The 17,860-nt window shown below is 31.8% G+C and overlaps 1 protein-coding gene across 2 annotated transcripts in view; it reads right to left on the reverse strand.

Annotated features, from left to right (window-relative positions):
* LOC130899996 (LIM domain transcription factor LMO4-B-like) overlaps positions 1 to 17,437 on the reverse strand; it is a 176,120-nt gene extending 158,683 nt beyond the window's left edge. For both annotated transcript variants that reach the window (XM_057810278.1, XM_057810277.1), the window contains exon 1: positions 17,114 to 17,437. The gene's annotated coding sequence lies outside the window, so the exon portion shown is untranslated. The remainder of the gene's footprint in view (positions 1 to 17,113) is intronic.
* Between the last annotated feature and the right edge of the window lie 423 nt (positions 17,438 to 17,860).

A 17,860-nucleotide genomic window follows, 5' to 3' on the forward strand; every position in this document is an offset into this window, starting at 1 on the left:
ACAGAGAATGCATGAATGTGCATAATAAAATTTGAAGTGTTAATTCTGAAGTAATACTGATGCAGGTAGTAAATCTCCAACAGAGGGCAGATAGTTGTAAAATTTTGGTTCGATGTAAAAAGAAGAAAATATGCAGTGATACTTTCTAAAAATTTTAACCCACGGCCGGCGAATCCGGAGGTTGACTTCTTAGCCCGCTCGGCTAACGAGCGCAATTAAAGTGGTGGGATACACTAACAATGATACGTTACAAAGGACAATTAGAAACAAACCCACATCCAAGTGAAGCTAATAATAGTGAGTGTAATCATTTATGAAATATACTTTTATTAGTAGAATTAATATTTATTGCAATAAATAGAATGCAAATAGGGGATATGTTGTGACTTGAACTTGGAAACCGTAAATAACGCCGCTGCAACGTTTTTATGGCCTCATAATATTTTTAAGGAAGTTTTTTCCCAGATCAATCTCAATCTACTATATATCATTCTGTTTTTTATACATATACTGTAGTCGGAAATCATTTATTTTGTCTCAACCTTGGTTTTGAAATGTGAGATTTTATCTTTTTGTTTTGTTCATACTAACAGTAATAATTATTTCAAATATACTGCTCCAATTAAGTTGTTTTCGTTTCTTCGCTTATAAGGACTGCCATGAATTTTGTTCACTTGCCTTTGACCTGGTCAATTCCTCCATAATAACGCAGAGTTGTACTCTAATAAATGACATAGGCGCAGCTTATTTGTTTTATATTGAAAGTAATATAATTTGTGTGATGAAAGTTTTCCAATTTACTATGCCACAAATAGTGATTTTAATCAAAGAGTTTTTCGCATTGCTCGATGTCACTGCAAATGTTGTTTTAATTATAAATAATGATTGTTTTAATATAATGGAGCCGCAGAAAAATAATTCCTGATGATATTTCACTTAAGCCGCGGTAAATTAGAAGACTGCAATTCGCGAGGAAGTGATGCTGCTTCACAAGACATTGTGACAAAAGTTAAGGGGAAATTTGAAGGATTATTCTTGATTACCAATGAGTACGATGCTGGATTTATATTTTTAAACGATTGGACACGCTGTGTAAATTTTGCAAATTACCGCACTTTTCTAACCTTCATAATAGAGCTGATATAAATTTTTGAAAGTGGAATATGTTTACTCAGCCTTTATTTCTTCTTGGAATGCGCCAGCACCGATTTAGTTTCGCCCACCAAGCTTCGACAGTATCTTTTGTAACGATATCGAAGCCTAAATCGACAAAGATTCGTTTTAAATATTGTATTGTATCAAAATGTACCAACACTAACATTACTACACCAAATAAAGTATTTTTAAGTATACCTAAGAGAGAAAAATCACGGAAAAAACGGTGATGCGATGAAAAGGAACAATAAAAGGAATACCATATTTGTTTTACCTTTAACACTTGGTATCTAAATTAAGAGGTTTCGTGCACATAAAATCTTTTTGTTTTTGCCCCATTCTATCGATCTTTCTGTTCATCTGGTGTATGTCACGGATTTTAACAGTCGTAAAATCGTTATTTGTGGCAAATTAAACAGCCCTTGCAAGGGAATCTATTTGGGGCAAGTTGTATGAAGAACAAATCATCTCTTTCGTCAAAATAGCACTTTAGCCAGTAGCCTTTTGTCAAACGGGCCGGCCGCTCTCCTGCACAATCGGCGCTGATGACATATTACCTATTTGGAAGAGATCTCGTTGAAAATTGCATGTGTTTTTTCAAATTTATTATGGATATTACCGCAAGTTAAAAACTATAGTTTATCTACGACTAACCGTCAGATGGAGTATCCAGAAAAAGAACAAACAGAACCTTTTGAATGGTTAAAAGCAACCAAGTATAAGGCACAGAGGGGTAAATGGTTGGGACATTTAGGTACAATGAAAGAAGATGGATTGGTAAAACAAGTAGGTAATAAAAGTGGGAAAGAGACCAAGAAAAAAATGTTTGGAAAAAGTTGGAAGAGATTTGAGAAAAGGGGGAGTGAGGTAGTGACAAAATGAGGCAAAAATAGAAAAAAAAAAATGGAAAACAAGAGTAAAAGTTCTCGAAACGTGAAGATAATTCGCAAAGCTTCGTTTACCTTTCAGCCTCCTTCAAAGTTATAGGTATAAAAAGGTTATGTACAGTCAAATTTACTAACCTAAACTAACATAACCTAAAATCCTCCAAGTGTGTGAGCGGGCGGCAGCAAGCGTTACCTCTGTCTTGTGACCAACGCGAGAAAAATAAGCAATTTTACTTCTGCAGAGATGAGCCTTACCAAACAAAGGATCAGGTTAATATAGAAAGGAATATTTATGATCTTTATTTTTTGTTTTTCTCTCTAAAATTAATATGTTCTGAGATATTTAGTGAAATTGTTAAAAATTAAAAGGGGATTGGGAGACAAGCAAAGCAAGCCAAAATTCATCTTCATCTTTTCGGATTCTTTCACAAGCAATTTGTGATTCAGTGATTTCCCAGCTCGTTTTAAAACTTGTTATTTGAATAAAAGCAATTACTCAATAGTTTAGTCCCCTAATAATTTACTACCGAACTTTAAAAGTCTAATAAAGTCATTGAAAGAAATATTTCGAAGAGGGGACTATTTTAATGTCTTTGTTCGACCATTTTCCCAAAGATACAGGGTGCTCGCTACCGCTTGTAAATTTTTATCTCAACAATATATTCACTAATGAAATTTTCTTGATTTACGACATATTCATATTTTATAACCGGTCTCTAAAAGTTATATAGTTTTATAGATATATATGTAGGTATTGTCCTAATTTAATTCGAAGCCACCTGCGGGTTCTTTTCAATATTCAACAGTGGTCTGGTAACAGTTGGGGGTCAAAAATGTAAGGGTTGGTGTTTTAAGAACTGATGTATTTAATTTATTAGCCGAAGAAAACGTCTCGGAAGAATTCGTGAAACAGGATACGACTAGAAAGGTCGCTTGTCGCAGAGAGTACAGATTGACCATAAAATTTGTCGGCTCTTTGTAATTCGTGTCATCAGCCTCGGAGCGAACCATTCATGTGTGAGGTTTACCAACGAAATTTCTTCAAATATTCCCTTGTATCGTATTTTAGAAAATACTTGGATTACAATTTTTTACATCAACAATTAGAATTTCCTTAAGTATCTTACTTTTTAAACCCTTTTATATTTTTTTGTATACTAATTGTTTTGATTTTATATCTTTTGATTTGAAATAAATTTTAAAGCAGGTGAAAAATTGATTTTTCTATCTATTTCTTCATCAAAATATGACTCGACATTGACTTGCAAAATTATATTAATCATTCGAATTTTTTCAATAAATATATTAGTATAAGTCGTCCAGGACATTATCAAAATATTTCACTAAACTAAAATTTAAAACATCCAAAACTAAAGAAATAATATTATGTATCAATTACCTTGTAATGATTATCACGCTGTTTACATAGGACAGACATCTCAGTATTTAGAAAATAGATTAAAAGGTCATAATGACGAAATATTGAAAAAACATACATTCAAATTCAAAAAAAGGGAATTTTTGAAAGTGGTTAACATACATAGGAAGGAGAGTAAGTCAGTTGTTACAACCTCGAGTTTTTTACTTAGATTCAGCACATACATGTATACATAATTTATTTTTTCTGCTTTTTCCTAAAAAAATTGTTTTAGAACTGATTCCGATTAAATAGATAAAGTAAAAGTAAAAAAATTGAAGTACTCTCGACATGCAGTATACAAATTTTTGTTTTTTGAACTTTTCCTGTTGTTCTGACAAGAACAACAAGTTTGTTCAATCTACATTTTTATAATATAGTTTCATTTAAAATGTGATTCTATTACACGTTGTAAATTATCATTTTTCACTTATTGATGTGTTACCCCGAATTTTAGTGTTCCTAATTTAAAAACTGGTTATAATTACCTTCAAGCAAGCAATTGGTTGCCTAGGTTGTGCCATTACCAAACAGGCGGAGCTTACTAACTTTCTCAAACAAGTTTATAATCCACGTGTAACAAATACTAGTTTTATTTGAAACGTACCGTTAAGATCGTAAAGTAAAGTTACACCTTAGATAATAAGAAGGTAATAATGTTATATGGTAATGTTTATTATAGGTATTAATTAATCTGTAAATTAAATATGTGTCCATCAATTTGTGTTCATCAACTTCAGTTTCATTATATAATCAACTTCAATCGAAATTTCGATTGTATTTGTATTATATTTCAAATCAGAGTTATAAAAAGAAGTTCCAATGATATTGTTCATAATTCACAATTAATCAATTAACTGAATTCAAATAACAATATTTTATACAGAGCGCAACTAAACTCATTTGAAATGTTTATCATACTCATATTTATATATGGAAAATGAGAAGTAGTTTCATATTCCAAAAGAGTAATTTTATAGTAAACGATCTGCAATATGAAAGTGAAAAGGAAATAGAGTTGTCCAACATAACACAATTCCCCAATTGATAGAAGATAGAAGATACCATACACGCAAAATACACTAGATGATACAGTGTGAAAAGATCAGAACTAGATGCCAAATGAATCCACTACATTATAAAATTAAAATCGCTGAAGTAAAAACAACAATGAGAATTGATCTTGGCATTAGGCAAGGACCTGATTTTGGCTTAATCACTAGTAAGGTGATGCAAGAATTAACAATGTAAATTCTGATTCTATCAACGGCAGTGCTGCGATCCCAGTTCCGAACTTGCGCGGCAATTACCTTGATTCAAGCAGAAGAAATTTATTCACGCCATTTTAAGATCGCTGCTGTCAACGCGTTCTTTATGATCTCAGCCTTAATTGTGTAAAATTTGATCTGTGATTCGTTTTCTAAATGCAAAGAAAGTTAAACCAAGTGAGAAGCTTAAGCTAAACCGTAAGTTTGTAATTAGTACTCTTGCTATGAAATTTTTGCAAATCTTACGATTACAAATTCATGAAATTGAAACTGAAAAACTGAAATTTCGAAAACTTTGTCTACAGGAATTTGGATCATCCTCCGTACAGTCCGGACATCGACCCTAGCTAGTTTCATCTCTCACTATTACACCTAAAACCTTTCCTTGGTGGTCAAAACTTAAAAATTTAACCAGCTAAAAGGAGATGTTCCTACATGGTTGAAAGCAATAAATATTTTTTCAGTATTTGTACACGGGTTTTTTTTTATAACCGCACGGAAATTACTTTGTAGATATATCTCGTATATAATATTTTTGTTCAATGCAATAATTCACATTAACTATCACCACAACCCCTAAAAGTTATCTCCAAATCAAGGGAAAAATTAGATTTAGCCACATAGCTTGCTTCTCAAGGTATTTGTACTAAATTGTACGAGGGTGGTTCGAATATAAACCGGAATTTTTGAATAACACACGAAATTTTTTTTGTCTTGAAAGTGGTTGTTGCGCTGGATGTTACACTGATTTGTTAATAAGCGTAGAAAACAGCCGCGACCGATATAACCTCGCTTTTTAGTGTAGTAATAGCGATGATAGTTGGATGTACCAGAGTCTGTTGCATTGTTATTGGTTTTTTGGTGAAAGATAATGTAAAATCCGCGAGAATTTATTGCGAATTACTTGAATAATTTGGTGATCAATGCCTCTCAAAGACTTCGAGTATATGAATAGTGTTCCGATTCACGAAAAGACCGAGAAGTGGTGGCAAAGTTACTATATATGCGGCACCACAGAAAAAATTTACCGATTAGAATATCAGCGTAGTAAAAAGCTTTACTTTGAGAGACGCGATGCAGACGCGATAGGAATGAAGAATAATAATAATTGACATTCATGTCAATAACTAGAAGCATCGACGTTTTAGAACTCTTATCAGCTTTCTGTATATTCTTGCAATGTTTTGGTATGGTTGAATTAAATTTGATGAGACATCAAGTCATTGACACCTTGGTACAGGGTAATAATCACTTTATCGAGCCATTGAAACCCTCTAACATCAACAATAAATCAAATATAAATACTAAAGCTTCAATTCTTTATGTTTCAATCCAGGAAATCAATGTTTCGATGCTTCCTCATACTCCTGTATTATATTTTTTAGTCTTGTAATATTTATATTCAAGTGAAACATTATACATTTTGATGACCGCCGATTCTGTCGCCGACATTGAGGATTTTTAATAAAAACTGTTTCGGATTCAAGTTGTTACATTTCAAAGAAAGTAGCATCACCTGTTGTCACCAAATGATAATTTTCAGGGAGTAATAAACTAGGAAAAATATAAATCACCTTTCCCGCGACACTAACGTTCAATTGCAACTATTAAATTGATAAATGGCTTTAAAGGTAATGATGAATTGTAGTTTTATTTAAATGGTTGGTGATGCGAACACTTTATTTGTTAGTATAATGTTGATAAATCGTTTGCGGCCGATAAAAGTACATTCACACTAGACTTGGACGTAAAATTTTGAATGCCCAGCAACGTCTTCTTCTTGTAGTTAAGTTTTTATCATTTGTTGACATATGCTAATCTCATTTAACTGTCTATCAACGATTACATTAATAATACAGACTGGCAGGTACTTCACGCCATGATGGTAATTCTATTTTGAAAAATGCTTAGACTCAACGACTGTGACATGAGCTTCGTAAATTAAATTCAAAGAATTAAATAACATAGGATGCAATGGAATAAATAAAATACTTGAAGAAGAACCGTGATGATATCAAACTAAAATTCACGACGCGGAAAATATACAGCGGCGTCGAAAAGTCTTTTCCTGATGATGAATGATTTTTATTTAAACAATTCTTATATAAAAGCTATTCAATCGTAAGAGGACTACTTATTGCTTGTAACTAAGATCAATTCTGCAAGACCAAGGCCAGTCTCGTCTTTTAAGACGAGCTAAATCTAAAACAAGTTGGGCGAGAACGAAGTAACTATAGAAGCGAAAGTGATAATCATCTCACAATTCAGCTCAAACAATTTTAACTAACCAAAAGATTGGGTTAATTGGCTCCTAAACCTTGACACCCAATGAGACCTTTTTCTTCTCTCACATTCAAAACACAATGTTGGTTCAAGGGTATAGCAACGTATCAACATTTTATTGGAGAATATTTTGAAAAAAATAAAACAACGAGATTGGAAATATGGATAAAACCGCCGTTCCTATATAAAAAATGATTAATTAAAGAAAAATCATCTCCAAAAATAGGTGTGATCTTCCTGGTTGTAAAGAGAAACACTTTTCCAAATGTATCTACAGAAATAGTCAACATTATATAAAAAGGGGCAAATTTGAAACGGAGTTCTGGTGTACAGACACGCCATCTTGTTCTAATATTTGGTAGAAGTTTACTAGATCTAAACGAATTTGTATATACCTCAACTAATTGCACAATAGAACGTTCAAAAAAGAAATAAATTAGAAGACTATTAAGTTTTTTGATGGTCTCACCACTAGAAGACTTCAGATAAATATTTTATCATCCCTTGGTCTTCAATTTTTCTTCAGAATTCTTTAATAAAGATTAGGAAAGATATGTAAATATAAAGGGTGCTTCTACATTAATGCGACAAAATTCAGGAAATGATTGCTCGTATGAGTTTAAGATGGGTCTGTCCTATAACATAATATCCCACCCCATCCCTTACCGAGATATCAAACTCAAAAGGTGGGGACTAAAATTGAGTATTAATGCTTAAAATTTTGGAATTTTCGTTCACTCGCAAAGGACTAACTACGGGGACGTTCTCAATATTCCTGTTACATTATATGGGGGAGCAATTACCAACCCTTAATTAATTTCATATCAAAACTTTTTTCAAGGTAAATTTTTAGTAAATAAAATTCTAACTTAAAATACTTGTTCTATTTAAAAATATTTTTCATTGTTGAATTTTTCCACAAACCAATAGATTCAGAGAAAAAAAATAACCACCAGAATTCAAAATTTATGCTAATAGATGCTTTTAGCCAAAATACAGAAACGTAGCCTACTGTTTTACACTCTATTTGAATACGATCCCTCAAATCACTGATATCAACTATTGGTTTCGTGTAAACTAATGATTTAAGGTAACCTCATAAAAAAATCGCATGGATTCAACTCTGGAGATCGATGAGGCCAATGTTGGAGCCTAGCAAACCGTCTGATGTGTTCTGAAGCACCATTTGATATTTACTGCGATGTCTTCAAGTAGTTCAGGGAGATCATTTTCGAAAAAACTGATGTAAGGAATTCCATTCCAATGGCTGAGGCTGAAAATATAACCCAATTAAGTTATTCCTTACAATACCCAGAAGTTTACTGAAAAAACTTTTTTAAAATAGTTACTCTATAATCTCATGGGGATTTCCGTCTACCCATACGTGATAATTGTGGAGGTGGTTGTTTCTAGCACAAGATTTATTAAAAAAATTATGAATTATATTATTTTTTTTCTCTGCGGCTATTGGATTTGGGAGAAAATTTGACAATAAAAAATATTTTTAATTAAGACAAGAATTTAACGTTATAATTTTACTTTATAAAAACTTCATCTTGAAAACAAGTTTTGATATGTAAGAAAGTAGGGGTTGCTAATTCCACCCTTGTTTTTAGCATTACTAAAATTTCAAAAAAGCCGTGAGCAGCAGAGCTCCATCACAAAATTCGAATTTTTTGTACTGAATACTCGGCGATAGACTCGGTGGTCTCGAATCCTCTTGTTCAATTCCAATTGACAACAAAGAAAAAATTGTCATAATGATAAGAAATTTCGAAAATGGGAAGTAAAAAAAATCACCCTAGCAACGATCATACTCGTATTATTCATTAAATAGGAGGCGGTTCAGTTCAACAATCACAACGATCAAAATGATTTCGGGCGTTTTGTGCTAGAAGAACTGAAGAAGAAAACTTTGAACTTGAGAAAGACAATTCTTCAACATCACCCCTACTTGCATGCGAAGTTCGAAAATAAGAAAATATAACAAAAATGACCATAAAATGGAGAGAGGTGGAGATAGAAAGTTTCGACCTTAGACAGGAAATCATCTCGCAACTAATTGAACCTTCATGTGAAATTTCATTTTTCAGTCGCTTTTCGTTTGACCTGCAGAGGTGAGCAAAGGTCAAAAACCACTTTTTTTGCACTGCGACCTTTCGAAATATTCATTTGTTTTCAACCAAACTCTAATAACATCAATCCGCCGCCAAAAAAGCCATGTTTGCTAATTTTGAACCAAATCGGACCCATAGCAATTGCTCGAGAGACGAAAATAAGAATTGTAGCTTAAACAGATATATAAATATATATATAAACTACAGACATTCGAAAAACCATCATAATCGTGTTCAGAAGGTCTCAAAACATGGGAAAAATGATGTGCCCTCCATTTTTTGAAACATTCGACTAAAAACAAAATAAGATCTCAATTATATCACAATCTTTTAAGAGTGATATCTCGGAAAGGGGTGGGCTGATGATATTTTGTTATGAGAAAGTCTCTTAATGCCATACAAGCAACCACCTCCAGAATTTTGTCGCATAAATTTGGAAACAACCTGTATGAATATCACTCAATGTTTTCAAGTATTAATTGACTTGATATCTTATTGTGACTGAGATAATGACAGTATATCGAAATTATCAATGTACAGTAGCCTTATGAAGATCTTGAAATATCTTCTATAATTTTGAGGATTATTTGAAAATCAATAACCCATTCCTTAATGAGTTGAATAGGTATTTGAACCAAAATGTAAACTTATTTGATATGAACGCAACCGTTCTTATCATTTGACAAACTTCCGTTAAAGTGTGATACAATATTATCAAGAAAATATTTTGTTTACTTTCTATATGTATAAATTTCAAATAAAATCTGAATTCTTATAATTATTATGCCGGTTCTATTGTAGTCGGTGAGGTGCGAGGAGCGCACTTGCATCTAGCGCACAGGTACATTTAGAAAACATTTCGAGCATCTAGCGCACAGCTACATTTAGAAAACATTTCGTTCATCGAGCGCACAGGTACATTCAAAAAACATTTCGTTCATCGAGCGCACAGGTACATTCAAAAAACATTTCGTACATCGAGCGCACAGGCACATTTAGAAAACATTTAGTGCATCTAGCGCACAGGCACATTTATAAAACATTTCGAGCATCTAGCATCATTAGTGTTTCTGTTGTATCTAGAATCGATTAAATTCTTGATTGAAACATCTCTAACCTGCCATATGTCTTCTGTTAGATCTCTACCCTGCCATATTTCTTCTGTTAGATCTCTATCTTTATCTACGTCGTCTCTCCAGCTTTTCCGTGGTCTTCCTCTTCTCTTTTTCCTTGTGGTATCTACTTTAGTACCCGTTTAGGTATTCTGTTGTCTGACATTCTTTGTTTTGTTCTTTATCTCTCTTATTCTATCGTTTCTTGTCCTGTCCCTCCTGCATTCACCTGCTGACCTTACCCTGTAGTCCATTTCGGTCGTCATTAGCATTTTTTGTGTTGATTGTTTTATCTGCCACACGTCGCTGCCAAAACTTCTTGTTACATATTCGTTGTTTGTTAGCTTTTAATATTATTTGTTGACTTAATATTCCATTCATCATAGATATACCTTATCTGTTCTGTATATTTCTTTTTTTGATTGCTGTGCCACGTGTTACATCTTGTGTTATTTTCATTCGAAAGTATTATTTGTATTCTTTGGAATACTTTATTATACAAGTCGATGTCTTGTGTCTATTATATTCTCGATTGAGGGTAACTCATTTCCAACGATTATTTTATTGTTGACTAACACTTATTTAATTTTTTTTTGATTGAGTGTTTGAAAATCATTTCGGTACACTAATTAAAAGCAGGCGAAATAAAAAATTATTGAACAATTTATATATCTTGCATGAGAAAAACAAAATTATATTTTGAGAAGGTTTGTACCACTCAGTGCAAATATAAAATTTTTCTAATATATAATAATTTTTCAATGTTTTAAGCAATTTTATACAACTTAACACGCGTTAAGTAGTGTGCTTATTTTTTCAATTATTAATAGCTTAATATAAACGTCGCTGCATTCCCAATATACATATAAGTACGTTATTATAATTATTTCAGGATGCTGCGAATCTCTCACTAAGTAAAATAAACTAGAAGCAAGCACTCTAATAAAGAATATACATTATAAGAGTTTTATCTATCATTAAAAACGAGTATATACTATATAAATACCTTTTATAAAAGCGATTTTAACTAGCTCCTCACCACTAAACTCAAATATTTATTCTCAAAGGGCGATTTTATAGTTTTACGCTTATTTATATAGTCAGTTTTTTCAGGTTATTTTATGTGGAAGCATAATTTCATTCATGTTGATTTTTTACTTAAATATAAATTTAAACTGATTAGTAAAAATGTTTTTATTTATATATAAACTCAGTATTAACGTTTGATAGTGTAAGAAAACGATTTTTTTCAATTGAAATGTTGGTTTTCTATTATCTCATTTGAAAAGTCTTCAATAAAGTGAAAATATGATTAAACGTTTTTAGATAATAATTTTACAATAAACGAATTGCAATATTAAATTAATTAATACATAATACTTTTGAGTCCAGGGGCCTATTAACAAAAAGCAAATCGTCGAAGATATTCTTATGTGGTGCCAAGTAAACGCAAGCACAAGATCTGGTAAATCTCGGACTTGCAGTGTTATGTTCTTGTTCTTGTAGAGTCCAGTCTTGGTTTTGGTCTTGCACCAAAACTGTTGCAAGTCTTGCAATTTTTTGGTAGATTTGTTTTGGAGACAACCTGTCAAATAATAAGTACTCCAACGACACATTTTTAACATGTAAATGAATTTGGAAAAGGATATACTGGAAAAAAATTTGTTGTCAGTGTGATATTAATACATTTAATAAATAACAGTTAATTGAGGCGTTATTGTCTCTATTTATGGAAATTTCATTTTCTTAAATATGGTTATAAATGAACTTATAAACGAATCGAGTATTTGACTTTTTCCTCACACATATGATATACAGGAAAAAAAATAACGTAGAAGATTAATTTTTAGTTGTATGGGTAGGCATAAAAATCGTTAATTCGTTTATTTTATAGGATATGGTAAGCCACAATTAATTACTTACAATAATAGAACTTATGTCAATATGTCAATCTATGTATTCAACATTAAACCACTAAATACTGACTTTTAATTACATTTGAAAAGTTTTATAAACAAAGGCATACACAAGAACAAAAAACTGCAAGAACCTTGATTGATTGATTGAAAAAAAATCTCTCGAAGTTTGTGTCTAATTTTATTTGCTGAAAAAACTCTCTTGATCTTGCTGATTTCGAAAACTCACCACCAATGCTAGCTTTACAATAAGATGTCTTGAATTACTGTCTAAAATCGGTAAAATAAATTTGTTTTCACTTGTTATCACCTGGAAATTCAACAACTAAATAGACACTTGCAGATCGGCTGTGTTTTTGATCGGTGACTGACAAATCGGCAATGCTTGCTTGAATGTCGATTGTCGACGAAATAGGAAAGAAATTGTTGCTCAACGTAGCATCAAATAAATATTTGCCGACTCTGCAGGTGACACCAAGAGACAAAAAATAGGTTTTTTTTGTAATTTTTGCTGATTTTGCTGTGCTAGTTTAATAAAGTTCCCAAAGCTGGTCTTGGTTGACTGTTCATGGAAAACCAACACCAAATCAGTCTTATAATTTGTATAGATTTTGTGATTCAGATACTTTAAATAGCCTTATAGAGTTGTTACATCTGAAGATCTTGGGAGCACTATGGTAGTTATCGTCTACCAATCCAGCTCCCAGAAAAACACCGGTTCAAATGTTGTAACACGATCTCATAAAATAGCACATATAGAAACAAGGATTGGTTCAATTTTTGTTCGCGTAAAATTGCAGAGATAAAAGATAAATACCAATATTTGTGTTATTAATTATTCTCCTTCAAACATTGACTTTCTTCAGACATTCAGCGAGGATTATTCTTAGTGCAGTATCTGAGATAATGACGACATGATATATAATTATTAAAACGTGGATTGTGACTATAGAAATCCTGCAAAATATCACCAAACTGTATACTGCAATCGGGACCGTCACCATAGATTTCTTGATGTAACTGAATCAGAATACGTAATACCGATCGTTGAAATTTGGCATCAAGTATTATGAAGATTATCTTAATATAACATAAATTTTCACCTTAAGACGTTGAAAAGTTTGTCTAATCTGAATTTTGTGCCAATTTTACTGACCATTCGTTGGGTGATACCTGTTGCTAAGTTTGTATCCTCATCCTAAGGAAATTGAAATTTATATGCGTTGGGTTTCACTTGAAGTATTTACTATTTTTCTTGAAACTGTGTTCAAAATAATGAAATATTTCATAATATAGACGCGCTCTTTACGTATAATTTGTCAAATTAATTGTATAAAAGCTCTATCAAAGTAGCAATGTCAAATATGCAAAATTTGTAGCATTTTTATTGCTATTTAGTTGCTGAAACCGCGATTTTGTTGCTTATTCTTTAGGCTCATTTGAACATTGTTCAATGTATCAAATAAATTTTTTCATCACATTCCATTTAACAAGCCAAATTCAAGCTAGCATGTACTCAAAAAAATGTTGCTGATCGGAAAAATCAGCCGATTTTTAGTTTCCATTTTGTTGCTTAGTCTTTAGGCTCATTTGAACATTGTTCAATGTATCAAATAAATTTCTTCAGTACCTTCCATTTAACAAGACAAGTTCAAGCTAGCATGTACTCAAAAAATTGTTGCTGATCGGGAAAATCAGCCGATTTTTAGTTTCCATTTTGTTGCTTAGTCTTTAGGCTCATTTGAACATTGTTCAATGTATCAAATAAATTTCTTCAGTACCTTCCATTTAACAAGCCAAATTCAAGCTAGCATGTACTCAAAAAATTGTTGCTGATCGGGAAAATCAGCCGATTTTTAGTTTCCATTTTGTTGCTTAGTCTTTAGGCTCATTTGAACATTGTTCAATGTATCAAATAAATTTCTTCAGTACCTTCCATTTAACAAGACAAGTTCAAGCTAGCATGTACTCAAAAAAATGTTGCTGATCGGAAAAATCGGCCGATTTTTAGTTTCCATTTTGTTGCTTAGTCTTTAGGCTCATTTGAATATTGTTCAATGTATCAAATAAATTTCTTCAGTACCTTCCATTTAACAAGACAAGTTCAAGCTAGCATGTACTCAAAAAATTGTTTCTGGTCGGAAAAATCGGCCGATTTTTCGTTTCCATTTTGTTAACTGCTTAACAACAAAATCGTTTTCAGCAACTAAATAGCAACAAAAAAGCTACAAATTTTGCATACCTATATGTTTTATATGATTTTTGCTAATTTTACGCTGCTACCTTGATAGAGCTTTGTATAAATTCATCGTTTTATATTTAGATAGATTCAAACATGAAAAGGTATAAAAGTCAAGCAACTATAGATAAGAAATTAGTTAACCTGTTTCGTAAATAATACTAATAGTAAATTCCATAAAGTACTTTGCAGAATATGTAATTTTTTTTAAATAGTTAGCTCCACTCGAAGATCGACAACTTTTTATTGATAAATTATTCAAAAATAAAATTATGTAATGTTGCAGACTTGAAAATAGGGAAATATTTCAAAGAAACTATACATCTACTCATTGTACACATTCAATTGATTTATTTTCGAGCTGTCACTGATCCGAAGCCCATCAACAGAGATGAATATTTGTCAAGTGGATTGTTGAACATCAACAAGTATCCGTTTTTTCGATCGAAAAGTAAGTTTCGTACCATTATTTGGTGATGATTTCGAGCAGAAATTAGACAGACAATTCATATTTCTGATCCGCAAAATCAACAGCATGTTAATACAATAAGATGTTTCCGATATTTAATCATGTGAGCCCGCACCATATCTTAATATCCCACATGGCACGGTCGCCATATAATGGTTCACTATAACTACTCGCGTTCACAGAAAACAGGTAAAAGTAATCAAACATGTCTTGGTTACTATAATCTATAATAATCTCTTTTTCAAAATCTTTTCATTTTTATAAGTTTAAAACAGAATCTATATATCGTATTCTGATGTGTCTTCGTCCCAGGTATTATTAGGTAATGATAACATTTTTATCATTAAAACAAAATAACCTGACAGGATATTGTCAAAATGTATGTATCAACAAAATAATTATGTAATAAATAATAGTTAAATGGATAGTAAAAGATATAATGGTGAAAAATTATAAATTTTCATTGCAGTACGGGTCATACAGGAAATTTTAGACACGCGGCAACACCGCCTTCTAGAACATTCTCGCACTTGTTCCCGCTATTATTTTCAAGGTTTTAAAAAGACCAGAAATCAAAAGATTATTATCGAGCTTTGGTTAATTGTTTTAGCCAATTTAGGATTTAGAAGGCAAACTTCGTCCTGGTCGCCCGTCTACTGCAGATACCTGAGATATTGAAGCTGTTAGAAAACTGGTGAAGGAATATGATCTACACTTGGAGAACAAAAAAGAGTTATCGCTGACCGATTATCATAAAATGTGTACTGGAAATTTTCTGTGGAACTAAATAACGGCGGCGTTCAAAAACATGTTTGCGAGGGATTCACTAGTATCGTAAAAATGCTGCAAGAATTACCAATTATTTTCATCCGAGGCTATTTAATATTGACGGAGAGGAATTGATATTCGAAGAAAGTTGTACCTCCCTAACCAATCTGAAAAGAATTCTCTTAAGACCTATAATAGTCCACCATTTAGGAGAAATATGGAAGTGGAATTCTATCTATTATATATTTTGACGAAACGTGCTATAAAATAGAAGACACCGAATGATATTAATTGACGATGGAACGAAAAAAGATTGCACTCCATACTAGCAAAAAAGCACACCAGCTGACGATCTTATATCTCTTTGCAATTCCTACCTAACCTAACATACTATTTAGTCAACCCCGTGGAACACACGTGGTATGTGTTAAAGTACAGAATATTTTAACACTAAGGAGGAAAAAAAAATTATGTTAGAAGTACGCCTCTGCTCACATTTACAATTACAGAAATAATTGACTTTTTGTAAATGTCGAAATTTCTTGGAAGAAACAACCCAAAACCTCCATTTTGAACATTCCATTATCAACATAGACATAATCTAAAAGTTTATGGTCTCTTTTCCTTTTTTCCAAATTGTTACCGAAATGCAACGTGAGATGAAATTGAAAATAAATTCTGTTTTACTGTATATCTTTTACTCAGTATTTTATTTATTGCCAGCAATAGAAATAAATCACATATTTTTATCAAAGTGGCAACAGCATGGTTGTTACTAAAAAAACAAACAAAGCATTTCATTTTAAAATCAATCCATAATAAAGTGCATAAATGTACAAAACAAACGTCCAAGTAAACAAAAAACAATTACACTCAGCATTTTCTAACCTTATTCATCTTTAAATAGTTTTTACTTTTTATAATTTACCGTAAAATCAATGAGTTTATTCCGCATAACCCTAACCTAATATATTAGGTAAGTAACTATGTCATACGTATTTGTAATATGTTTATTTTTCGTTATCTTGTATAAACATTGATGAAATGTAGATATCAATTAAATTTTTATTATTTTATCCAAATTTAGTCGGAAAAATGTGTTTTAATACAACCTAAATATCAAGGTCTACCAAAATTGATTTTTACCTCATTGAAACTTATATATCTACAAATTTTTTAAACTACATAATTAGTAAAATCAGTTTCTAGAACTGTATAATAAAGTAACAGTGATAACTTTCTTTAACAAATATTTTCATAAATAAATCCATCTTGGAAATATCACAAAAAGCGTCTATAATTACTGAAAGAAAATATCGAAATCTAGACAACGGTTGCACAGAGAACATCAATAGCATTAAATCCAGTTTCACAATATGGAATATTATATACTGTTACATTTAATTCATAATAAATATCTGTTGCGTTGGATGAATCTGGTTATATTTAACGTAGTTATATCTAATAGTTGAAAAAACCTACCTGCTCACAAAAAATCCTCATAATCCATAGTCTGTCATAAATCTAAATTGAAAATCATGGCACGCACTTGAAAAAACACAAAAATCAACAAAAACAATCACCAAATAACACTTAAATAAAAACTATTAACACTTCGTGGTCTAGACAAACACAAAAGAATAAACAGTCGGTATGAAGATTAGATAGTAATCAGTTAAAAACACGTTTTGTAGTTTAGATACGAAAACTCCGAGTAGCTGACTTCGCGTAGAATGTTAGCTCTACTCTAACTGAACGACGTTCATGGACTGAAACCGAATTCAGTGGATTTCTCGTCGAGACTCTAAAAGTTGGCGTAGGGAGAGATTCAGTGGCGTGCGCCGTTGGTTTCGGGCGAAAAGAGATGGGGAGGAGACTCAAGGTCCTCCGGATGCAGGTCTGTGCTGATAAATAGATTAAGTGTGTTTACGCTTCGAAAACGAAACGTTGCAAATACTTTGAGGACATGGCTTTAGTCGAGACTGTTTGTTTTAACATATATGAACTGTATTTTCAATTACTTTTTAGTAATAGGTAAATATTTCATTTTAATTAACCACAAGCTTACTTATCCAAAGAAAAGACTTCTTTAATTCGAAGTAATGATTTTTTTTTTTGGAATACTTGTAGATTTAGAGTAAAAAGAAAACTTATTTATTTGTATCCCACAATCCAATATTTTTTTCATAATATATGATTCAGCATTTTAAAGTGTTTGATTACATTAAA

This window comes from Diorhabda carinulata, chromosome 12, assembly GCF_026250575.1.
Source record: "Diorhabda carinulata isolate Delta chromosome 12, icDioCari1.1, whole genome shotgun sequence".
Taxonomy (NCBI): domain Eukaryota; kingdom Metazoa; phylum Arthropoda; class Insecta; order Coleoptera; family Chrysomelidae; genus Diorhabda; species Diorhabda carinulata.